Here is a 26,675-nt window from a genome sequence, read left to right as displayed (position 1 = left end):
TTTTTTGGCTTAGTGTTGGGATTGTCAAGTCATTAATCTTCGCTGCTCTACCTGCCTTTTCAAGAAAGATAAACCATTGTGCAAGCTATTGTATGTAACTCCTGAAAGGATTGTGGGAAACCCATCATTTCTCAAGATATTGAAATGCTTGCATAGAAAGGTACTATTTCCGATACACCATGTAACTTTTTCTGAAAGTTTCTTTTTAACTTTTTGATACTCGACCATCACGCACTGCAGGCACAACTAGCTGGTTTTGTTGTTGATGAGACACATTGTGTGAGGTATGCTCTTTGGCATCCTTGTATCTAAAGCAAAGATCAAGATAGAGTTACATTAAAAGGAATAAGTATTTATGTTGTTCCCTCTGCAAAACTACTTTCCTTGTTCTAGATAGAGAAAAGCGAGTTAACTTTTATATATGCTCACTCAAACTCTTTTTTTTCAAACATTTTTACATCTTCGTGTTGCTGGCCTAATGACATTGTTGGTGTCACGCTAAACCTTCTAAACCCAGACTGTCTGTGGAGTTCTAGTATAACATAATGCAATGTTGAAATAACTAATTCTGGAAATGATCTAGTTCCTTATTTTGCGAAATGTCGGTGGCACATCATTAATCATAATAAGCACAATGCGCACAACTAAATTTAGCTTCATGGAAATTACTTTCGGAAGTAAGTGAAAGTGTCCATGTTTGGCACGATAGTCAGGTCTTTTAAGCTGGTTCTTGTGTCCCTACTTATTCTTCTAACTTTTATACCATGTATTAACAACTCGAGATATAAGGCAAAAGTTCACGCATGTGATCATCGATCGTGTTTCTTGTAAGGTCTTTATTGGACTTGCTCTGCCAGTGCAATTTCATGAAAGGAATGTATCCATGTTTTGAGCTTTTCTCCTATATTTGAATGATTGTAAACGTAAAGTTTATTGATCATTACTTTCTCGGTTGTCATTATTGCAGTCAACAGGGACATGATTTTTCGTCCATATTATAGGGGACTGGGATGTCTCAAGCAAAACTTTCCATACGTCCCGGTGATGGCCTTAACTGCAACCGTCACTCAGCCAGTTCATGAGGTATGAAACTTGCACATCATCCTCCAGATTATGTTGAAAAAATCATTTGGATCTGATTGAAATGTACATCCATTGCAGGATATCCTAAAAGCTCTCAAGATCCCCCATGCTCTTGTTCTCAAGACTCTGACAGACCAAACCTAAAATATGAGGTCATATCTAAGACCTTGAAGAGCTATTAAAGAATCGTTTTGCTAATTTGTGTCGCATAGTGTATTGCCTCTCAAAGAGTGAATGCGTTGATGTTGCAAATTACTTGAATGATAAGTGCGGTATAAAGACGGTGTACTATCATGTTGTATTAGCAGCCTGTCAAAGAGTAGCTGTCCAAAAGAAATGGCATGCTTGAGAGGTTCAGGTTGTATGTGCAGTCATTGCTTTTGGAATGGGAATAGACAAACCTGATGTTGTAAGTTGAAATGGATTCTAAGCCTTTGCCTATTTTTAGTTGTCAAGGTGACATGCCGGCAAATACTCAACTAAGGGCGCGTTTGGTTGTGTTTCGTTTAAAAATTGTTCCAGAAACGAAATAGAAAAAAGTGTTTCTGTTCCGGAACAATTTTTGAACAAAACAACGCGTTTGGTAAACTTGTTCCGGGAATAAAAATAAAACGAAACATGTTTGGTAAATTTGGATAATTTTTTATTTATTTTATTTTTTCTATTTTTTTCTTATTTTTCCTTTTTTTCTTTTTTTCTTTTTCATTTTTTTCTTCTTTTGGCTTGTCGCCGGCCAAGGCCTTGGCCGGCGAAGGTCGGCCTCGCCTTGATCCGCGAGGCCGAGCTCGCCTGGGCGGGCGAGGCGGCCTCGCCGGGCCACCGCCGAGGCCGAGGCTCGCCGGCCGAGGCTCGCCGACGGCCGCCGGGCGAGCTCGGCCTCGCCGGATTTGGGCGAGATCGAGCTCGCCGGGCCGGCGCGAGTCGACCTCGCCATGGCCGGGCGAGCTCGATCTCGCCCGAATCCGGCGAGGCCGAGCTTGCCCGGCCGGCGAGCCTCGGCCTCGCCGATTCACCGCCAGTCGGCGTCGCCCGCGGTGGCTCGGCGAGGCCGAGCTCGCCGGCCGCTAGGCGAGCTCGGCCTCGCCCGATCCGGGCGAGATCGAGCTCCCGGGCCGGCGAGGCCGACTCCGCGGTGGCTCGGCGAGGCCGACTGGCGGTGGCTCGGCGAGGCCGAGGCTCGCCCGGCCGCCGGGCGAGGTCGGCCTCGCGGATCTGGGCGGCTCGAGCTCGCCCGGCCATGGCGAGGCCGACCCTCGCCCGGCTACGATGAGCCTCGGCCTCGCCGGGGACGGCGAGCCGGCCTCGCCGGGGCCGGCGAGCCTCGGCCTCGCCGGGGACCCGGCGAGCTTCGGCCTCGGCCGGGCCGGCGAGCCTCGCCGTGGCTGGGCGAGGCCGCCAGCCCTCGTCGGCCGGTCGCCCGGCCATGGCCGAGGCCGCGACCGGCCAAAAGAAAAGAACAAGAAAATAAGAGAAAAAGAAAAAGAAAAAAAGTATTTCTCATTTGTGTTTCTTGTTTTGTTTCTTTTTTTGTTCCTGAACAAAAGAACAAAAAGGAACAGAAACGCACACAAACGCGTTTGTTCCTTTTTGTTCCCAGAACAAAAAAACAGAAATTTCTGTTCCTGGGAACAGAAATAGGTGCAACCATGCAGGCCCTAATTTACCTTTTTCTAATGTTTTAGTTTCGCTGATCGGTTTATGGGTGTGCTTGGAAGTAAACTTTGCTAGTTCCTTGGTCCAGTGGCCTGCTGAATTGTCATCCTTGGCTATTGATTGCAACTAGCGCATTATGTGTTTTTTTCACGTCAATTTTTTTCTTCCACGCATGGCATTTGTTGTGCTGAAATCAAGTTAAACTAGGATAAAGTTCTTTTCTTTACTGTAAAAGTAGCAAATGAATCTGATCTAATTTGTCCTCCTGTTATGATTTTTTTTATCATATTTCAACTTTGATGGTTCAGTGAATATTTTTTATGGCATGTGGTCAGCGTTTTGTCATCCACAACACAATGTCCAAGTCAATCGAAAGCTGTTACCAAGAATGAGGGAGGGCAGGAAGAGATAATCTACCAGCAGTGCGCATTGCTCTATATGCAAAAAAGGACTTCAGTCGGGTTGTGTGCATGTTAAGGAGTGGTCAACGATGTAAAACCGAAATCTTTAGAAGTGCACTGGCTCAAGCTAGGAAAATCAGCGATATTGTGAACTCAAGGTAATCCAATTTGTGTTCTCAACTTCTCTCTGAAGATCTCAACTAAGTGATGCTTCTATTTTGTGTTTACACTTTCCACTTTGTTCTACTGATTGTTCTTAGTGTTAGTCTGGCATTACCCCGTCTGGATGCTGGATCATTAGATGGGTCTGTTGGCAACATATTCACAAAGTAATGGACCCTTTGGGCTAAAATCATATTCCGCTCACCTAAATGGAGCAAAGTCTATTGATAAACGGGTGTTTCTTCTCCAATTTGTGAATTTTCAGGATAAGTGTCAGTGGCAAACCTTACTTGTGCACTTTGGCATGTTTGTGAATCAGGAAGACTGTAAATATGGTTCTAATCCTTGTGATAATTGTCTCAAAACCTCTTCATAAAGGTAAACCTTTCACGTGTCAACTCTCTTGATGGACGACACATACCGACTTACGCATAATCTTGAGCCACACAGTTCTTCTGGTTCCATCATCCGCAATTATTGGAAGACCACATGGTAATGAAGGGGCAAAGGTCCTTAACTATGGACACAGAATTCTTCAGTTGTGATGGTCTTGTCATCTCATGTTTGTCTTTTCCTTTCATATGTGACATGTTCCTTGTCTGGAACTAATTATTTTCGTATGGGGAAACAAAATGTGGGTCGACATATAAACCAAAGAGGCATATGGGAACACACCCTCCGGTCTTGACTGCAGAAGAAAAAGTTTCTTGTTTTAGTTCAGCAAAGAATAACAATGAAATCCAATTATACGAAGGCATGTTGCAATTATTCTTTCCCGTTTTGAATTAGTGATGAATGCATATCATGACTGCATCTAAAGTTAGTTTACTTGCAGATTCAATTTTCCAAGTAGTATATCTAAAGATACAGTCGATTGGTTGGAAACCTTTATCAGGGTACGATCATCAGTTAATCCAACTATTGAACACTGCTGGCTTGCTGGTCAGCAAGCATTGCATCGGTGGATTGGATTGTTCAAGTCATTAGTGGACTGGGATCTTAGATCCCCATTATGCAATAGTTTTTCACGGAGAGCACATGGCAGTGCATCCATAATTCGATACCGAGGGATTTAACATGATTTTATTATTCTTGGGTCAGGCATAACGTTAGATTCATTTTGACTTGGACGTGTCAACTGCCTAATAGTGCTCTCACGTGGCACTTATCAGTTGCTTCTTTGTTGTATTTGCATAACAATTCACGGTGATGATTGCATATATATAGAATTGCAGCCAACGCTTTGCACTCAAGAGTAGTTGGAATCAGCACGGTTTTGATGACGGCACAGCATCGCACAAGGTGAGGGAAATTGACAGTATTGGCCCAGAAGGAGGTAATTCATTTATTGCCTATTGAAGTGAGGACAAAATTGTTCCTCTGAATGTTAGTGCGTGCATGACTCTTTTTTTTTTTTTTTTTTTTTGGTCAGAAAGATAACTTCCATTACTTAGCCATCTTTAGAGTGCCACAAAGTTTCAACATCTGAACATAAAATTAGCAAAAGAGAAGGGGGGACAGATTAGCCAATTAAGGGAAGTTCTCCTGCTTTGTGGGCTTTTGCGACCCAGTCCGCTGCTCTATTTTCTTCTCTGGGCTTGTGGGTTAATTTGACATTGGGCATGAGCTTCAAGAGGGATTTGCAGTCCGCGGTTACTATTCGTGCAGCCCATACGCCTTCCTTTTGGCCCAAGATGCTTTGAACTGCTTCAAGATTGTCTGAGATGAGTTGAAAGTCAAAGTCTTTTTCGGTTTGGAAGTACTTACCCGAGCGTGCGTGGCTGTTCTGTTCGAAGACTTGAAGAAGCCAGAGCAAACCTTCTTTCACTGCTAGGGTTTCGGCGATTAGGGCAGAGGGCGCGTGGATTGGCTTTGCGAAACCGTCTGCGAGGAGTCCGGTGCTGTTCCGAACTACTCCTGCTATCGAACCAGACATGGAGGAGCTACACCAGGCGTTGTCGACGTGGATTGTACAGGTATGGGGCTGTTCTTCTTCGCAGCTAGGTTCTGCTCTGTTTTTGGGGCCACTGTTCGTTGGATCTCGGTGCTGCTCCGTAGGTGCCGGTGACTTATGATGCTGGGTTTTGTTCTGCAGAAGCCGGTTGATGTACTGAGAGGTTCATGGTAGTCGCATCTTCAAAGATCGCCCGAGGTTGGGCCTTCGAGCTTGGAATATCATGGCATTCCTTGCTTTCCAAATCTGCCATAGAATCTCGGCGAAAAAAGCTTTTGACTGACAATCCGCTGCCGAGGTAAAGATTTCCGAAACCCATTTGTCTATACGGGTTATCTTCTGCGGGGAGGTATCGATCATCAGTCGTGGGTCTAACTGGATCTCTTTTGTCCAGCTGCATAGCGTGAACAAATGCTCGACCGTTTACGGTGTTGGTTGCGAGATAGAGCATCTTGGATATGGTATTATCTTTCTCTTAAATAGATTTTCTTTGGTGGGGAGGGCATTGTTACACGGCTCCATACTAGGAATTGAACTTTGGGACTGGTTTGTAGCTTCCGATGTCGCGCCATAGTGTTTTTGGGGTCCGGTAGGAAGTAGAGGGCAACATTGCTGATGAAGGCTTCTCATAATCTCTGAGTAGATTGTAGCCACTCTTTACTGTGTAGGATCCTGATCTGTTTGCTGTCCAAAGTAGTTGATCGGGCTTCGGGGATAGACTGAGAGGAGTCGCTAGTATTTCCTTTGCTACACCGTTGGAAAAGAGCATATTTATTTTCTGTGCGTTCCATTCTCTGGTGTTTTGGTGTATCAATTCAGCCACCCTTTGTGGTCTTCTCTGTTTGGGGGTCCGCCAATCTTGCCCATGGTTAGCCAACAATCCTCGCGACCTGGATTTCCTCTCCACCTCCTACTTCCCATTTTATTGCCGGTTCTATTACCTCCCTCCCTATCAAGAGACTTTGCCACCCCCAAGACGGTCTGTGGCCTTTATGAGCATTCCAGAAAGTGTCTCTTGGAAAATATAGGCTCCTTAGAATTCTGCTCCATAGGGCTTCCGGGGCTTGAATCAGACGCCAAGCTTGTTTCCCTAGCAGAGATTTGTTAAAACTCACAAGATCTCTAAAGCCAAGACCTCCGCAGTCCTTTCGGGTTTTTAAAAGGTCCCAATTCTTCCAATGAACCCCTTTTTTTGCTGAATTTTGCTTCCACCAGAAATTAGAGATTCGCTGTTCTAACGCCCGACAGATAGATATTGGGATTTTGAAGAGAGACATCGCGTATTGTGGTAAGGCTTGGACTACTGTCTTGATAAGGATCGCTTTCCCTGCCTTGGATATGAGTTTTTCTTTCCAGCCTTCTAGTTTCTTTTCCACACGAGCAAGGACCCAAGCAAACATGTCTTTTTTGGTCTGACCCCAATCTGAAGGTATTCCCAGGTATTTCCCTGTTTTTTCCATGATAGGGACCCTTAATTGATGCGCAATATTTGATTTTAAAGGATGAGGGCAGCCCTTCCCGAAGAAAATCCCAGACTTGTTTAGGTTGATGGCTTGACCCGAGGCAAAGCAAGATTGGTTTAGGATGTTTGCCGATTTTGGGCCTCGGTGATTGTTCCATTAAGGAAGAAGATAGCGTCATCAGAAAGAGAAGGTGAGATAGAGTGGGGCAAGATGGGTTTAGTTTGATACCTTTGAGAGTTTGGTCTTCAATGGCCTTTGTCATGAGTGATGAGAGAGCATTGGCCATGAGAATAAAGAGATAGGGGGGATAATGGGTCCCCTTGTCGGATTCCTCGAGATGGGGTAAAAGGGTTGCAAAGGTCGCCATTAACTCTCACACTATATGAGACTGTGGAGATACATTTTCTGACTAAGAATACCCATTTGGCACAAAATCCCCGCTGTAGCATATAATCACAGAGGAAGTCCCATTCCACTCTATCAAAAGCTTTTTGCATGTCGAGTTTAAGGACCGCCTCAAACTTCCGCTTCCTTTTCCTCACTCGTAACTGATGTAGGACCTCTTGAACAATGAAAATATTGTCCTGGATTTGACGGCCACTAACAAAAGCACTTTGTTCTTGGGAGATTAAGTTCGGGAGGAGGGGTTTTAGTCTATTTGCCATGACTTTGGCGATGATTTTATAACTGAAATTGCAAAGACTAATAGGCCTGTATTGGGTTATACTTTTAGGTTGTGCTACTTTGGAGATTAGAGTGATATGGGTCCTATTCAAGTCAGGATCGAGAGTACCTTGGCTGAAGAAGGAGTCTACCAATCTAAGAATATCATGTCGGACCACCTGCCACTGGCTTTGGTAAAATAATCCATTAAGTCCGTCCGGCCCTGGTGCTTTGGTAGCTCCCAATTGAAAGACTGCATTTCTTACTTCTTCCTCTGAGATTGGCTTGATTAAATCTGCATTCATCTCATCATTTACCAGCTGTATGCACTGGTCAAGGATAGGTTGATAATTTCTCTCTCCCACCGTGGTGTATAGCCTTTGATAGAAAGCCCTGATATGCTGTTTTATGATTGAAGGCTCCCGGCTCCATGTATCTTCGTCAATCCGTAACATAGAGATTATGTTTCTACTTCTCCTTTGTACAGTCGTGGCATGAAAAAATTTTGTGTTTTGGTCGCCCCATGTGAGCCACTTAATTCTTGAACGCGTGCTCCAATACATTTCCTCTTGTCGCCAAAGGCCTTCTATTTTTCTAGCTACTTTTCTGTACTCCTCTCTGTCGTGAGGCTCATCTTCCTTGTTTGTCAACTCCGTTAGTCTTTGCTTGAGTAGATCTATTTGACGGTGCGCATTGTGAAATTTTCTCCGGCTCCATATGGTTAGGTCGGCTACAACTTTCTGTATTTTGCTTACAAAGTTTCTGTGGTGAATGCTGTTTTTTCCCCAAGCCTCTTGGATAACTTCTATACATTCCTTTTCTTCAAGCCAGTATGCCTCAAATCTGAACTCCTTTCTTCTTGCAGGTTTTGGCTCCAGTGTGAGTAGCAAGGGGCTGTGATCCGAACCAATCGCCGGTAGAGCGAGAACCTCTGCGTTTGGAAATTGTACTCTCCATGCCCAATCACATAAAGCTCTGTCAAGCCTTTTCTTCACTAAGTCATTTCCTGCTCTATTGTTGGTCCAGGTAAATTTACAGCCTTTGCTTTCTATATCCATTAAGGAGCATGAGTCCATGAAAGCACGAAAGGCCACCATTCTGTGTCTATCTGCTTCCCTTCTTCCAGCTTTCTCCCAATAATAAAGAACCTCGTTGAAATCTCCCATGCAAAGCCAAGGTAGGTTATTGGATAAGTGAGTTGAGGATAGCAGTTGCCAAAGGTTTAATCTCTCTTGGAAAGAGGTGGATGCGTGAAGAAATGATATTCTCATCTGAGCACCGCTGCTGATAACTGTACGGTTTATATCAATAATCTCCCCAAAACATGCTAGAACTTCCACTTGCACTTGATCATCCCACATTAGAATTAGCCCCCCTGTTGTTCCATTTGGATTGATGATAGTAGAGTTGCCGAACTTCAGGCTTTTCTCTTGCTTTCTTTATTCTTGGTTTCCATAAGGAACACCAAGTCGGGCCTCTCTTGAGCCATTAAGGCTCTAAGATGCTGAACTGTCAAGGGCGTGCCCAGGCCTTGACAGTTCCAGCAAAGGATCCTCATGTATGACCTGGTGGCTTATTAGGGCTAGCCACCAAAGCCCGTTCCAGGACGCCTTCCATCGATTGGATTGGAGTATCCAATAAGTTCTCCTCATCTAGAAGATGAATTGTAGAGGATCTTTTCTTATAAGGATTAACCCTTTTCTGCTTCTTTGTCACAGGGGTTTTGAGCTTGTTTTTATTTTTCCTCAAGTAATCGGCACCTTTGTCTTCCTCCACCGAAGGGAGAAGCAATAGCTGGGTTTGTTGAGGCCTCTTCCCCTTATTTGGGAAGCTATGATCATCCATCCATGTATCATCTCTTGGTGCGTTTGCTGGGGGCGTGGGTAGAATTATGGCTAAGGCCTCTGGTTCATCGGCAAATGGTTCTGGTCTAGCTGCATTTACAGTGGATGTCATGGGAGTTTCGGGCACCATTTCTTCCTCTTCATTGTGATGGTCAATTTGCCCGTAGAAGGTCTTCCAACAAGGACTGTGTTCGCTATCTTCGCTTTCAGCCAAGAGCCATACTTCCCTGGTTTGTCTTGAGCCAATCCGTCTCTTCATAAGGTATTTCAGGGCAATAATTGGCATAATGCCCACCCGACCACATGAGAAGCCGAAATGAGGTAGCCTTTCATATTTAAAGTCTAGCCACCATTTGTTTCCTCCGAAAGTAACAACTGCCTTCCTGTTTTCAGAGGAATGGACAGATTTAGACTGACTTTTGCTTTGCCTAACTTACGCCAGTTATTGTTGCGAGCCTCCAGTTGGACCTTCTCCACTTTGCCAAGCTTTGAGGCTATGTTCCTGACAGAATCTTCATTTATCCGGGCTCGAGGTAATCCCAATATATGCACCCAAAAGGCGTTGTGAGTAAAGTCATAGCAATGTTCAGGGGTATTAGGATCGCCTTCTAAGAGTACAAGTAAGTTACTTGAGAATGACCAAGGTCCGTTTTCTACGACTCTTTTTTTATCCTCCAGCGATTCAAATAAGAAGCAGAAAAAACCAGGATTAATAACTTCACATTTGACAGAATCTGTTTTCCATGCCCTCCTCATGGTGCTAATAAATGCCGTAAAATTGACATTTGGTTTAGAAATCAGTTTTCCATACGAGTCGATCACTTTCCTGCTTGTCTTTGTCGGGTATGTGGGCATCCAGCTCCGTAACTTCATCTTCTCGACCGAGAGGTCCCCATCCGTTTGCATAGTGCTTCCAATGGAGTTGGTTTTCTTTGAGTTTGTCCATGTGAGCCTGGATATATGATTGTTTGGTAGATATAGGTTTTGGATTGCCGAATGGTTTGGTGGCCGAGCTTGATGGAGTGAAGGGAGCTCAATGTGTGTGTATATGGACTGATTTGGGGATTTAGATAAGTACAGAGATGGGGTTATAGGGAAATTATGCTATTGAGTGGGGGGTTTGGTAGGGTTGTGATAAAGACTGGGAAGCGGTGGTGATCGAAGCGTGATGTGGAGGTATTTGAAAGGGAGGAGAAATTTTGCAAGTCCATTCGGCTCAGTCAGCCATTGTTCGCAGAAGAAGGTTTGGGGGTGATGCGATTGAAAGGTAGAATCTGGGAGGGTTAGGGTTTTGGTGAGCTTGGGGTTCGAAAACTGGGTGAAAGGAGATTATCCGGTGGAGAGGCCATTTGATTGAGAGGAACTTCAGATTCGGGTGCAGGGGAAGGCTGTCAACGAGGACAGAGAAAGAGCTCACGCCATTGATGAGGGGGAGAGCGCTACGAGGGTTAGGGTTTTGGTGGGCTTGGGGTTCGAAAACTGGGTGAGAGGAGATTATCCGGTGGAGAGGCCATGTGGTTGAGAGAAGCCTCAGATTTGGGTGCAGGGGAGGGCTGTCAACGAGGACAGAGAAGGAGCTCACGCCATTGATGAGGATTGTTTTGGAAATATATTGGACTGGGCGGATTCTCTTCGGCCTAGGAAAAGAAGAAGAAAATTTGGGGTATACCCATTGTCATCTGAAGACCACAGAGGAGAGCCCGTACCGTAGTAAATCTCCAGGTAAGGGCAAATAAATTCTGGAAGCTTGTAAGAGGGTAGTAACTGCAGCTCAGATTGCATGGGATTTTAGAGGAAGAACAGCTGTTACATGGATCGAAATAGATAAATGAGAAATAAACAAATAATCCTATAGATTTTTATATCAATCGGCAGAAATCTCCTATTTTATAGAAGTGGCAACTAGTTAATTATCATCGAGCTTGGTTGGCTCTTTGATCACATAAGTATCAAAATTACAAGTTTGAGTTGTGTCATAACCGAAAGCGATTGATTTGTGCCCTTCAGTTCCTATTAAATAATGAATTACTGACATATTGTTTAGTTGTAGTGATGGGTTTGCCATCGTCGAAACTTACATTATAGGCTATACTTAAGGATCATGACTTAAATCAAACATTTTGTAATGAATGGGAAAATTTTATGGTTATAATAAGGGATAAACAATGTGAATTGATTGTCTCAACCCTTTAATATTTATTAAAGGATTGGAATGTGATTATCCTTGTTCAGGAATTTAAGATGGTCCCCTTATCGTTTTAAAGAGGATCCTAGTGGCTATAACACTGGCTAGTTTTTTGGTTATGACTCTGAGTTGGACCATGCCACATGCTTCTATGTGATGACTTTGCGCATGATTGTACATCATAAGAGTGATCAAATTGGATAAAGTGATTTAAGTCCCCCAAAAGAAAAAGAAAAGACAAGTTAATGGTGACTTTGATGCGACAAGAAACACTAGTTCTAATTAGACTGCCTGTTGTGGGGTATTCATCATTTGTATATTTTCCTTGGCTTGTATTATATCTATTTAAGCATTCTTTATCCCAAATCTTATAGTTGTACTCAAATAGTCATATTGTAGACTATATATTGTCATTGCATGTATGGAAATTTCCAAGAACCTTCAAAATTGGAACCTCTAAAAGGTTGGATTATTGACGGTGACTCCATTTCAAAAGTGGAACTGCAACGAAGTCATTTGGAATGTGCATGCAACATTCTAAAAAAAGGAACATGGTCTTAGCAGATAAGCTACCTAACATGGTCTTAGCAAATAAGCTACCTAACCATCCTATGTCGATTTCGATTAAATGTTGAGTATCACATTGTCTTGTTCTCACTACAAGACCGAAATTGGCTTTGTTTTTGGTCAACGGAGGGGGTCTACGTTTCATGCATGTTATGACCAAAAAAAAAAAAAATGGCAGTATTTGACCCTCAACCCAAGACTATTCTGTAGCATCGCGTAAGAGGTAAAATAGGTAAAGAAAATGAAAAAAGGAAACACGTGAATTATGCTTGATGTCTTTGAGTATTGTAATTCATTTTTTTGGAGACGCACACTAAAGCCAAACGATTTGTCTTTTCCATTTCTTTCCCAACAAGAGAAAAGATCTTTAAGAGAAATTGACGTTAATAATCAATAAACTTTGATTCGACATGTGATAATAATTTATTCAATGTAATCCTTAAATTATTCTTTAAACTTGTCATAGACTTATTTCTTAATTCATATTTGATGTGATGAGCTATTATATAAATTGGCTATATTCCAAAAAATTGGTCATAAATGGTTTTAGGGTGGTAAAAACTAAAATAATATGTGTAAATGGATTCGCTCACCTCTATGACTCTCTTTTTCCTCTCTCGCCCTCATTCAATCTTGTGCTCACTTTACGCTCTCATCTCAGTTTTAGCATGAATTTTCCTAAATTAGATTAAATATGAAAGTGTTCTAGTCATGTGGTTAGATTTGGTATTAATTGGCTTGATTACGAGTTACTAAATTTGTATTGCGTTGAAATGTGTCAAAATGAGTTGAACTGATCAATTTGAGTTGAACTATTTTCAACTTAATCCACTCATTTGATGAGTTTACTTTTTTTTCCTAATTTATTGATTAAATAAGGAAGAAAGTCATCACATTTCCCTAATTTATTGCCAAATGTGCAATCTAGTCACTTAATTTATTTTTGTCACTCTATCAAATTGAAATGTATCTTCTAGAAATTTTTTTCACGACAAGATAAATAAGTTATATGACTCAATTTTTTCTAAAGTTGAAATACCATTCTGTGTAACTTGTTCTATAAAACATTATTAGCTACAACATGGTATGCCAACAAATTTTTTAGCCCAAAAGAACATTGCAACCTACCAAGTATGCAAAGTAAAAATAATAACCGAAAAATTAATCCCATTAGATTTGGGAAGCAGGAACCTTTCCCCTGACCCTTTCTGACAGGACAACAAAAAGACACCAACCAGCAAAAAGGAAATAGCAACTTTTTCTCCAATTTAAACTGGCTTAACTCACAAGACTGACACGTGGCGGTCGGACACGGCACCCTGACTCTCTGAAAAAAACAAATAGAGAAAATTAAAAAAAAAAATCCTTTTTTAATAGCAAGATCGCTGTCTCTTCCTCCTCAGATTTTAATGCTAAAAAAACCAGTCACTCTCTCTCTCTCTCTCTCTCTCTCTTCTTCCTTCTTCCTTTGGACACAAATTCCATTTTACTTTTCATTTTTTTTCCACCATTTTTAAACTCTCGAACTCCTCGCATTCTCTCTCCTTTCCTCCTCTTCTTCCTCCTCCTCATCTTCTTCGTCTCGCCAGATCTCTCTCTGTAATTGGGGTCAAGTCCGCCGGGCAATCCCGGCGTTTGCCCGTTCGCCGGCCATCTCGCCGGCAATGCCGGCTCAGATCTACTGTCGTTAGCTTGATGCGCGACTCCGTGTGCTCTTTCTAATCCTCACACCAACATTCGGCGGACGGTAAGTGTGAATCTTGGGTTCGCGCGAAAAATTTGTGATTTTGTTGGTGTGCGCTACTGTTCTGTTTATGTGTGAATCTCCACTTCAGTTTAGAGTCTGGACTTAGCAGGGCGAGGTAGTGAGGTCGTGTTCTACAAGCAAAGGGGGTTCAGGAGTTTGGGAAATGCTGTGTGAATGAATCGTGTTTCATTTGAGTTATGTGGGAATGCTTGGTGTTGGTTCGGATAATGCACCGAAAGTGTTTGTTGGGTCGATTCTTGGCAAACGTCGAATTAGAATTATCCGAGCAGTGAGTCCTGAAATGCTTGCGGATAGGGATGGAGGGTTATTGAAATTTGGATAATATAAACTGGGTCTCCATTGTTCATGCGTTCTCGCGTAGTTTTGTCTGAGAAATAGTTGAATGCACTTGCCGAAGTTGCAAATTTACTCTGGATGTGGTTGTTCTGGGTCTTCCTATCTGCTCTTTATGTATGTAATTTTGTTTCTGTTCTTTTTAGATACCTGTAATTGAGAGATGGAGGTGGAGAAAAGACGGAGGCTTCCTACATTTTTTCGACTGGAATAGCAAGTCCAGGAAGAAGCTGTTCTCTAACAGTCCTGAGATACCTGGTCCTGGTACGACCCACATTATTTTTTTTTTATCAATTTTGTTAGTCACGGCCGCGCATTGCTAGCATATGAAAGTTTTCTGGTGGAGATGGCTCATATAATGCTATTAGCATGCTTTGTTTCTTATTATAGATGGAGTTAAGCAAGGAACAGATGATGCAGAGATTTTGGCGAAGTCAAGGTTTCAGATGGTGGGAGTTTTTTTGACACTACTGTTGTCAAAATCTTTTTTAGTCGTGTATGAGTTCCATCTATTTGACTTGCATAATTTGTTGCCTTGTTGTAGAATGTTATTGATGATTAGCATTTGCAGAGGTTATGTAGGTATTTCTTGTCCACTCCACCACGACGATGATGGCCTTGGAATAGTGTGCACTGGGTTTGAATAGATTGGAGTGGGTTTAGTGAAGTAGTAGTCCTACTGACGAGCAAAATGTCCGCCACCGGTCCAGCTTGATGTGCTTAGGTTACTTTGGATGGTGGTTTCTCTTGATTATTGGCCCAATTTGTGTGATATCTGGTCAACAGGGAATGACATAATTGCTTGTGCGCGCGAATAATATGTGAAATTGATTGATTGTGCATATTTCTAATTGAGGAGATTCATTGCGTTTAGTCTCCATCCTGATGATGGCTATGGATATGGAATCGTTTAGTTTGGATTTTACAAACCCAAATCGCAATTTTGATTCCATTGCCCGTAATGCTTAACCAAAAACAGAATTAATTAAGAATTAGATAAGATTCCATTTTCGTGTCACCATAGATTTTCAACTCCCATTTTCATTCAATTTAGATCACCATGCTTCTAAATAGGCATCTAATTTTCAAAGAAATTTCAAGGGTGCTCTTAGATGGTCTGCATTGACTGAACTAACTTAGATTTAATCGATCGAAAAATCCATCGCATTATTTTCGGGCGATCTCCTTAACATTGCTAGGCCTCGTTGACGTCTTATTCTCATGGCCATCGTGTTAGGACAGTAACATTTTGTTGGCTTATGGAGTCTTGATTTATTCTTCCAGATTTAAGAGCTTTCATTTCGTTACCTGCGTGGCTACCTCAGCGATATACTCTCCTAGAAAGATGAAATTGACATTTAACTTATTGTGTTCGGGTAACGTTGACCATTACATTGGCGATTTGGGCAAGTCGAGGTCAACACACGTAGAGTCACATTGACCAAATTGGTTAGATAGTAAGCTCAGAAATTGCGGGTCGGGATCTTTTGGACTCGTGGCCTGGCTTCACGACCGTGCGTGGCTACTTCTGCAGCCACGACGTTTGCATTTTCAACTTGCAGGAAAAAGGTATGACGAAACTTGGCCTTCAAAGTACAGCTCGAGGAATCACTCTACCTCGCATTCATCAAATTTCAATCACGCACCGTACCCTCGTGTGCACTCAGCGGCAGCCTCAACACGGACTCCACAGGCAAGATGCTCTCGCTCAGGTCCTGCAAGAAGTTTGCTCTCCGCACAAGTCACAAATGACTTAACCTGCAATATTATAAACAAAATTTTCACCGATGCTCCGCCCGTGTGTATTAACCTGAAAACATGCGCACCAGATGCAAAATGTTCTGATGATTGAATTTAGTTCATGGAGCTGATTAAAATTGTCTGATCCGCTCATCTCTCCTCTTTTCAGTAAGCTCTTTTCCTAGTAAATTTGATGCTGATTGCAAAACCAGATGAATATTTAGTATTTGGTAGGATTGACGTTTGATCTATTTCGGGGTTGATTATGTTGGTAACAACTTTGTTTTGGCCAAATGTTGTTTACACCTTGTTTCTGGGGTTCTTAACCCCCTAGCTTCTTCAATTCGTCTATTTTGATTCCTCTTCGTTGTACGATTCATCATATGGCAACGTATACTTCCAAAGCTAGATAATCTAAAAACACCTTGTGCCGGTGTTAAACAATCTGAAAGGCTTTCCATAGTTCTAGTTTGATTTGAGGACAATTTTCATATCTCTAGTATCGTCCCATCAAGCTCAGATCTACAAAAATGAGGAAAACTGAGAAGCCTGAAACGAATCCTCTTTAATCCTATCAAAACTTTTTGACACAACGTAATTTCCTTTTTGTCATCGTAATTTCTGTAAGTCCTATAATTTGTAATATTCTATTAAAAATAGTAATCTGCCTAAGTTTATAGTAAATTTTTCCTAATGGATCTTAACTTTCCTTTAGGCATATGTAATCATCCTTACTAATAGTAATTTATCTGTAAAATATCCTTTAGTAATTTTTCTTAGGAGGATGTAATTTTTCTTTGGAGGGCGTAGATTCTCTGAACCTATGATTCTTCATATTTCTTAAAAACAGTATTTTATTCACTTAACGGTAAATTTCTTCTTTTTTTTTTTGTTTAACTTTAGTGAAATATTCAATTTGATAGTAACTTCCTTTTCACTTCGTAAGTTTTGAGACCTATATGTTGATAAACTTCCTTACTCATCATAACTTTTTTTAATGGAATATAAATTTGATTATTTTGCGTTCGTCACTTTCATTTAACGTCCGCAAAGTTATGACTTAACAGATTTGATGGACCAATTTTCCCCCCTTCTTATCCAGTGGTCCACATTGAATGCGGACCGATCTTGTAAAAGAGAGCTTTTGACTTGTGGAATTTTCGTCACGATCAAGAAGTTTCAAGCACGACAAAGTAGTGTTTTTTCTTTTGCCGAACAGTACAGTAGTGTTGAAACCCTATTTTTACCAAATTATTGGAAGTTTGTTCTACTGAAATACTTGTCATAAATCTATAATTTAAGTACGATACCGCAAGTCTTGTGTATGCAAAGAAGCCTTTCCCCATATTCCTATCTAACAAGTTCAAGAATGATTCAAGCCCAAGAAAAGAATAAAGTGAAAAGAGGAAGGGCCCCCACCAAACAGACCCAACTTCCAAGGGCGTCGAATGAAGCCAGAAAAACTTATGAGGGGGGCAAAAATAGAAACTTCGACAAACTTCAGGGCGCGAAAACGGAATTGTGCATCATCGATCGCTCGAATCGACTCGAGCAGGTTGAGATTCCATGGAGGTATCGGGGCTTGGAGGAGGTGGAGAAAGCTCGGTTTGCTGAGCTTGGCTCTCGAGTTCGGCTTCGACGAGCAATCCGCCAGCGAGTGCTTGGACCGTCTCGTCTCCCTCTACGGCAACTCCAATCGTTACTTTGTTGCCCATCTTTATTTATGATCAGCGTTTGCAGAGGTTGTGTGGGTATTTCTCGTCCACCACGATGATGATGGCTATGGAATAAGGATAGATCAGAGTAGGTTTGGTGAACTAGTCTTACTGACAAGCAAAATATCCGGCACTATTCCAGTTTAAATTGTTTAGGTTGCTTTGGGCGGTGGTTTTTCTTGCTTACTGGCCAAATTGCGCGATATCTGGTCATTAGGGAATGACATGGTTGCTTGTGTTGCATGGATAGTTTTGCAAATTGATTGATTTTGTGCGTTGCTAATAAGGAGATTCATTGCAATTAGTCGCTATTCTGATGATGGCCATAGAATAGTCTACTTTGGATTGGAATGGACCGGAGCTGGTTAAATTTAGTTCAATTGAGCGTTAATCTCATCCTTGTTTATTTGTGGGTCTGGTAGAGTGGTCCTATTGACTGGTGAACTCAATTCAGATTACTTATGGTGTCTTGCATTAATATTAATTTCATGTCTCACTGAACTTAGTGCAAATTATATATTGTAGATTGTATTTATTTGATCTCTTTTTTGCCATGGAACTTGCAATATCATCTCTTCCTCCTTTTGGTTTTCTTAAGGGAACAAAGGTCGAGAGTTTATCACTGTGCAGCACGCGGCGTTGACTCCCTAACAGAACTTGCTGAAACCATGCAAGAATCTGAGGATTGGGATGATTTGCAAGCTGCGGAATCAGAAGCTCGTGGAGTTTTGAATGATATGTTTGGCCAAGTTTGTGGAGTTTTGGCGGTGAATGCAGTGTCATACACGATGTCAATGTTATAGAAGATTCTCCACAACCTGAGAAAGGCCGAACTTTTCTTGAGGTGGATTCCTCTACTGATAGTGAAGACCAAGACAATATATTTGGCAGTAAAATGGGTAAAAAGTCCACATTCTGTATTACTGACCAAAGCAGTGCCCCGAACAATACATGCACTCAACTCTAGGCTAGACGATCTTCAAAATCCATGGAATGCTTCTCCCATGGATGTAGACATTATTGCCGAACCACTTAAGTCAGTGTGTCACTGTTCTTTTCTCTTATACTTTATTCTCTCCTTGATCATTCCCAATTTTTTGTGATTCTACAAACAACAAAGGACCTACACAATGTACATGTATAAAAGCATTTAGTAAATTGCTTATGGGGCATCTCATCCAATCAAATGTCCAATAGACACTCCTAACTTCTGTCAATTACTTCCACAATCTTCAAGATCCAAAATGACATATTGGAACTCTTCGGTCAATGAGCAATTGACTTTTTTTTTTTTTTTTTGGATGATGTACCAAATACATATATTTCTCAAATACTTGGAGAGTATAGCAAATCATCAAAGTGTGGAACTTAGCAATTCAGCATCATTGAAAGGAATGTTTTGCGTAAATGAAGGCTTGTGATTTCTTTGTGTTTATTTTCATTTTTCATGACAATCCATGTCAAAAACTATTATGGTGCTGAAGAGGCTTCTTGGATTCCATGTTATAGATGTCACTAATTGGAGTTTATATAACTTGAAATTAAAAAAAAAAAAAAAAATAGTAAAGTTGCTTTGCTGTTTATAAGAAAAATTACCTAATTAGTCATAAATTTATTGTATATATACTAATTCAATTCTAAATTTTTCTAATTTTGTTGATTTAGTCCTAAATCCTTGCGAAAAATTTCAACATAGTCATTCCTGTTAATTTTTGTCATGAATCGTTAACGTGGCAATTGAATCACCATCGATAGTTTTACATGACACATTGCAATGTCAATAATTCTCGGTGAAAATTGGCCGGAATAATTAAATTAGATTTTTTTTAGCAAAGATTTCGGATTAATTTAGTACATTATACGTATATACAATTTTAGGACTAATTGTAACCTAAAGCCATTTTGTTAAATAACGCTTGGCTTGATGTATCACATTGACGGTATACTTGTAACTCTCGCGTAAAATACTTGCTCTTCTTCTAATACTTACTCAGACCCAACCCAAGGGTGTCAAATGAAACTAGGAAAACTTTTGGGGGGCGCAAAAAATAGAGCTTCCAACGAAATTCAGGCGCAAAAACGGAATTTTTGAAAGAATTGAAAAAAAAAAAATGGCTCCAATCTCTCCCATTCTCCAGCGGGTAAAAAAGCAGAGCCAAAAAACATCAGTCCCGCCATCGCTGGCATGGTTTTTCTTCGAAGAGAGCGCTTCGAGCGCGCTCTCTCTCTCTCGAGAGAGAATACGGATCGATTCGATTCCTTCCCTTGCGTCATCGATCGATCGATTCGAATCGCGTCGAACAGGTTGAGATTCCATGGAGCATCGGGGGTTGGAGGAGGCAGAGAATTCTCGGGTTGCTGAGCTTGGCTCTCCAGTTCGGCTTCGACGAGCAGTCCTCCAGCAAGTGCCTGGGACCGTCTCGTTTCGCTCTACGGTAACTTAAATCGTTACTTTGTCGCCCATCTTTTTTTTAAATGCTCATTAGCGTTTGCAGAGGTTAGGTCATGTAGGTATTTCATCGTCCACCACCACGACGATGATAGCTGTGGAATAGTCTGCTCTAAGCTTGAATAGATTGGAGCGGGTTTGGTGAAGTAGTCTTATCTCTGATGATAACTGGGCACGCGGCAAATTTTTCTTGCTTATTGGCCAAAATGCGCTGTATCTGGTCATTAGATAATGACAGCAAATAATCAATGTATTGGTATTATGCACAGTTGCAAATGAATTTATATAGAAATGAAGCTCTTCTACTAATGCATTTTTCATTTTGACTTTTAATTCCAAATTGCTGATGAGTGTACTGATTGAGCCTACCAATGGCAATACTGGCATTGCCTTTGGCATTCATGGCGGCAACAAAGGGCTACAGGCTAATCATTACAATGCCAGCATCTATGAGTTTGGAAAGAAGGATCATCCTCCGTGCTTTTGGAGCTGAGGTGGTCCTGACCAATCCTGCCAAGGGCGTGAAGGGGGCTATTCAGAAGGCAGTGGAGATAATGGCAAAGAAACCTAACTCTTACATTCTTCAGCAGTTCGAGAATCCTGCTAACCCAAAGGTACATGTGTGGTCAACTGTCATGTCTTGTTGGTTGTATATGCAGGTGATGACACGAACTTGAGCTTGGCTGTCATTGTTCTGTTTAGATACATTATGAAACAACCTGACCAGAGACATGGAAAGGCTCGGGCGGCAAAATAGATGCCTTTGATTCTGGCATAGGAACTGGTGGTACTATAACTGGTGCTGGAAAGTTTCTGAAAGAGCAAAACCCTGACATAAAGGTAGATTGTTTTTATGATATTGTTTGTCATGTATTGAACTCAGACAAAATATTGTCAATTTTAGGTGATTATCAACTATGGATGCCTTGAATGAAAAACCTTGTGCCTGAACATTCTCTTTGGGTTGAGAGTGCTGCATCAGCTGCATTTTATTCCTTTTCTCCCCTTCTAGTCTAAGTTCTCTGTTGGTTCTCTTTTATTTGTCAGCTCTATGGTGTTGAACCTGTTGAAAGCACTGTATTATCTGGAGGCGAGCCTGGTTAGTTCCCTTGAACATGTTATACCTCTCGCGATTATTAAATCTCCATGCACAATCTAGTTTATCATCCAAGTTTGTTTCATCAAGATTGGTCAATGACTTGTGAGAGATTGATATGATGAGGTCTCATTTTTAGTCCTTATAGTTCAAGGCTCATGGTTTTGCATCATTGCATGGGAAGAGAGAGAAACAATCTCTGCAGAAAGCTGAAACATGAGATGATAAATTGTTGATATAAATAGGCTGATCAAAAAAGAAAAGAACTGCAATTCTTTCAAATAAATATGGGCTTAAATATAAAAGGTATGACTCCCAAGATTTACTGTATGGCACGTTGCCTATATTTCTAACAGAAGTTCTGGATTTGAAGTGGTCTCATTTCCATATTTCAATTGCGGCACTATTGTGATATGTCAATGGTGCTTCTTGATTTAAGGCCTTATAACTTCTGGGGCATGTGGACTTTAGAGCGGGTTCTATTAACTTCGAAATTTCTAAAGGTGTCATCTACATCAATCTCAGCCACATCTATGGCCTTATTAAACGGTTTTGGAATGAGTAAATATTTGCATCTCTCTCTCTCTCCAATAGTTGTTTGAAAAACAAGCACTAATCTCTCTTGGATATTACAGTTGCAGATTTAATCTTTTCTGGTTTTAATGATTTACGTTGTCTCATAGATTGCTGCTGACTGGTTCTGGTAGGTCCTCACAACATCCAAGGGATGGGTGCTGGTTTCATTCCAGGTGTCTTGGAAGTTGACCTTATTGATGAAGTAATTCAAGTAAGAATTCTTCTCTTGATTTATTAAGTTTTATGAAAAGTAAACTTTTATGGTGACAACAGGCTTTTGAAGTGATGTGATTGGCTCTTTTACGTGTCACCGAGAGCTTTAGTCATTCTTACATTAGGTGGAACCTCTATGTTTGATTTCTCATCTGCTATTGGTCACTGGTCAGATATGAAAACAATTTGACTTAGGATGTTCCTGAGGTTTAGAAGTATTTCCTAAATCAAGCAGTTGCAAACACATGCCATCGCAATGCTGGCCTCCACAAAATGTGTTTTTACTAGCTTACCGTTTTATGTGGATGTTGATGTATTGTTGTAATCGTTATTTTGCAATGGGTACTTGAGAAATATGATAGACAATAATCATATTCTTATTCAAAAAACAGATAACAGGCTGCAATCTCATAGTGTAAGCTTTCCAATACTCCTCCTTGACTATCTAAAGGTCAAACATAGTCAGACAATTATGTTGGTTGAACAAAGACACCCTTATCTCTGATGATAACTGGGCATGCGGCAAAGTTTTTCTTGCTTATTGGCCAAAATGGGCAGTATCTGGTCATTAGGGAATGACATGATTGATCGTGTTGCGTGGATAATTTATGAATCGATTGATTGTGCATTGCTAATAAGGAGATTTGTTGCGGTTAGTCGCTATTCTGATGAAGGCTATAGAATAGACTACTTTGGATTTGAATAGACTGGAGCTGGTTAAATCTAGTTGACTGAGCCTTAATCTCGTCCTTGTTTGGCAGGGTGGTCCTATTGACCGGTGAGCTGTCTGGCTTATTTTTGAACTCACTGTGAATTACTTATGGTGTCTTGCAATAATACTAATATCGTGTCTCACTGAACTAAGTGCAAATTACGTATTGTAGATTGTATTTATTTGATCTCTTGTTTGCCATGGAACTTGCAAAGTCATCTTGTTCTTCTTTTGGTTTTCTTAAGGTGACCAAGGTTGAGAGTTTATCATTGTGGAGCACTGTGGCTATGACTTCCTAGCAGAACTTGCCAAAACCATGCAAGATTCTGAGGATTGGGATGATTTGCAAGCTGCGGAATCAGAAGCTTGTGGAGTTTTGACTGATATGTTTGGCTAAGATATCCGTAATGATGGTAACTGCAATGTTATACAAGACGTCAATATTATAGAAGATTCTCCACAACCTGTGAAAAATCAAACTTTCCTTGAGGTGGATTCCTCTACTGACAGTGAAGACGAAGATGATGTTTTGGGCAGTAAAATGGGTAGGAAATCGGCGTGCTATGTTCCTGACCAAAGCAGAACTCTCAAATTCTGGCCAGATGATCTTTAGAATCCATGGTATGGTTCTTCCATGGACATAGACAATGCTGCCAAACCACTTAAATCAGTGTTTCACTGTTCTTTTCTCTTTTAATTTTTTCTCAACTTGATCATTTCCAATTTGCTTGTGATTCTACATGCAGCACAGGACCTACGCAATGTACATGTCCAAGAGCATTTAGTAAATTGCTTATGGGGCCTCTCATCCGATCAAATGTCCAATAGACAGTCATAACTTTAGCCAATTGCTTCCACACTCTTCAAGATCCAAAATGACATATTAGAACGTTTTGGTCAATAAAGAAGTTGATTTCAGTTTTGGATGATGTACAAATACCCATATTTCTCAAATACTTTGAGAGTATAGCAGATTGTCAAAGTGTGGATTAGCAATCAAGCATCATTGAAAGGAATGTTTTGTGTAAACGAAAGCTTGTGATTTATGCTGTGTTGTGACTGTCAAATTATTAATCTCCACTTCTGCTACGCTGCCTTTTCAGAAAAGATAAACCATCGTGCAAGCTATTGTATGTAACTCCCGAAAGGATTGTGGGAAACCCATCATTTCTTGAGATATTGACATAGAAAGGTATTGTTTCTGATGCACCATAACTTTTTCTAAAAGGTTCTTTGTAAATATTTTGTATCTGACCATCATGCATTGCAGGCACTACTAGCTGGTTTTGTTATTGATGAGGCACATAACGTGAGATATGTGTAATCTTTGGCATGCCTTGGTACATGAAGAAAGATCATGGTAGAATCACTTCAGAAGGAATAATTATTTGTGATGTCACTGCAAAACTGTTGTCCTTGTTCTGGATAAATATAAGCAAGTTAACTTTTATATATGCTAACTTAAACTCTTTTTCCAAACTTTTCTGCATTTTTCTGTGTTTCTCGGTGTTACACTAGACCTACTGAAGCCCAGAACCCTGTGAAGTTCTAGTATAACAGAATTCAGTGTTCCATGTTTGATGAAAATATTTAGGTTCCGTCGTTTGGGAATACTTAGCAGCACATCGTTCATTATATTAAGTAAAGAGCACACAACTTAAATAAGCTCCAATGGAAATTACTTGCTAGACTAATTGGAACCGGCATAAGCTTGGATAAGGATCCAATCTCAACTCTATGTTTGGCATGATACTCAGTCTCTTAAGGTGGTTCTTGTGTCCCTATTTATTCTATTAACGCTTATACTTAATGTTAACAACTTGAGAAAGGCAAATGTTCAACCATGTGATCATTGATTGTGTTTCTTACAAGGTCTTAAATGGATTTGCTCTGCCAGTTTGATCTCATGAAAGGAACGTACTGCTGGTTTGAGCTTTTCTAGTACATTTGACTGGTTAACGTTGAAAGCTCATTGGTTGTCACTTTCGTGGTTGTCGTTATTGTAGTCTATGGGGAATTCGTCCAGATTATAGCAGACTGGCATGTCTCAAGCAGAACTTTCCTTATGTCCCAGTGATGGCTTTAACTGCAACTACCACTCAGTCAGTTCGTAAGGTACTAGAATTACATGATCGCCTGATTATGTTGAAATAATCTGTCTATTCTGATTAAATTATACATCCATTACAGGATATCCTAAAAGCTGTTGGGGTTCCCCATGCTCTTGTTCTTGAGACGAGCTTTGACAGACTAAAATCTAAAATATGAGGTCATAGCTAAGACCAAGGAACCACTGAAGCGGCATGGAGAGCTGCTAAAGAATCGTTTTGCTAATTTTTGCGGCATGGTGTATGGCCTTTTGAAGAGTGAATGTGTTGATGTTATAAAATACTTGAATGAGAAGTGCCATATAAAGACGGTGTACAATCATGCTGGATTAGTAGCCTGTCAAAGAGTAGCTGTTATAAAAAATTGGCATAATGGAGTGGTCTAGATTGTATGTGCTACCATTGCCTTTGGGATGGGAATAGACAAACCTGATGCTGGAAGTTGAAATGGACTTTGGCTTTGCCTATTTATTACATTTTAGGAGTGGATAAAACTTGCGTGGTGGAATGGCCTAGAGAAGCAGAGGAAGAGGAGGCTTGCCAGATACAAGCTTTATTTGGTCGAGGGCAAGTTCAAGGCTTGTATCAAACGAGGGTTCCGATGGTTGAAGCGCACATGCTTGAACATCATGCGTCAATTTTAATATGTAGAAATTACAGAATATCATGCTCATCGTCATCAAGAGAGAAAAGGGTGGGATCAGTCGAGAGGTAACAGAGAGATTTCTTTTGTTTATCGGGTTTTCATCTTTATATGCATCTAATGGTAATTAAGCATTCAGAAGAGTGCCACAATGTTTAATCTTTCCAATATTATGTTTGTTTGAATCATTGTTTCATTCATCGATCTCCAGCATTCGAAACATAGGAAAATGAGACGACTCATATTTGATATTCATATATTTATATTTGTCAAAAGTTTTTTCTTTTCTCTGAATTTCCTTACTTTTGATTTATCTGCAACATGATTATGCATTCATTGCATTCCCATGCAAAGTAAAAATTGTCTAACCTACTAATTTATTCTCTTTTCAGTAAGCTCTTTGCTCAAAAACATGATGCTGATTGCAATATAAGAAGATTGCTTTCATTGGTAGGATTTGACGTTTAGAACTTTTTTTAAGGCTAAATGCTGCTTAAGCCTCCGTTTTTGGGGTTCTTTAACGCCCTAATTTCCTCAATTTGTCTATTTCAATTCCTCTACGTTTTATGATTCATCATATGGCATATATTTTAACATGCAGTTCGCAGGTGTTAAATAAATCGAAAGGCCTTCAATATTTCCATTCTGATTTGAGTGATAGCTTTCGTATTTCTCGTGCCATCCCATCAAGCCTGGAGTTTAAAAAAAAAAAATTGAGGAGAACCAAAGAACCTTCTCTTGTCCTTTCAAAACTTTCGTTGTTATTGTTTATTAATAAGACCTCAATGTAGTATGAGATGGAACTATCATAAACAAGCTCAAACCAAATTGTTAGCATGTAACCAAAGTAGAAGAGAAAAAGGGGAAAAACCCGTTAACAGCACCAAATAGTTCAATCGGTTTAACACGTTCATCTAATCATTTGATCGACTCACGTTCCAACTTCAAATCAATTCGATCAATAAGGTCTTGACTAATGTTGTATAAGTAGTCAAACACAAAGCCATTACCCTTTGAATTAAATGCCTAGGCACTGGTTGAGCAATAATTGACTTTATTTATGAATCTTCTCGTGTTATTTTTAATTAATATTCTGAAAATTAGATTATTTCATGTCTGGTATGTTTAACTAGTGTTTTGACTCTTTAACGTGACCTGCATTTTACATGAGTTAGTACTTAAAGATTCAAACTTAGCTTAACAAGTTTTACTCGGCCTTGTCTTCAGCTCCGGAAAGTATTGACTCAAAGTTCAGCTGGACAACGAGTGAATCAGACTCTATGATGTGAGTAGCTTTTAACTACTAGAGTTCCACCATTGTAATGTAGTACGATAAAGAGGAACATC

At 40.6% G+C, this 26,675-nt stretch overlaps 1 long non-coding RNA gene and 2 pseudogenes across 2 annotated transcripts; all 3 read left to right on the top strand.

Moving 5' to 3' along the window:
* Positions 1–22: 22 nt before the first annotated feature.
* LOC104435201 lies at positions 23–4,052 on the top strand (annotated as a pseudogene).
* A 9,348-nt stretch (positions 4,053–13,400) lies between these two features.
* Positions 13,401–15,849, top strand: LOC104414549. 2 transcript variants are annotated; one of them, XR_005548593.1, is made up of 3 exons: positions 13,401–13,722; positions 14,223–14,340; positions 14,445–15,849. It is a non-coding gene; the product is annotated as an uncharacterized LOC104414549 (long non-coding RNA). The 2 variants fall into 2 exon arrangements; XR_720126.3 differs by having other exon boundaries at positions 13,402–13,722; positions 14,467–15,849.
* Positions 15,850–19,978: 4,129 nt separating this feature from the next.
* On the top strand, positions 19,979–25,489 carry LOC104431475 (annotated as a pseudogene).
* Positions 25,490–26,675: the final 1,186 nt, after the last annotated feature.

Source organism: Eucalyptus grandis, chromosome 1 (assembly GCF_016545825.1).
Source record: "Eucalyptus grandis isolate ANBG69807.140 chromosome 1, ASM1654582v1, whole genome shotgun sequence".
In the NCBI taxonomy this organism is placed as follows: domain Eukaryota; kingdom Viridiplantae; phylum Streptophyta; class Magnoliopsida; order Myrtales; family Myrtaceae; genus Eucalyptus; species Eucalyptus grandis.
The sequence above is the reverse complement of the archived record's forward strand: the minus strand, read 5'-3'. Positions and strand labels throughout refer to the sequence as shown.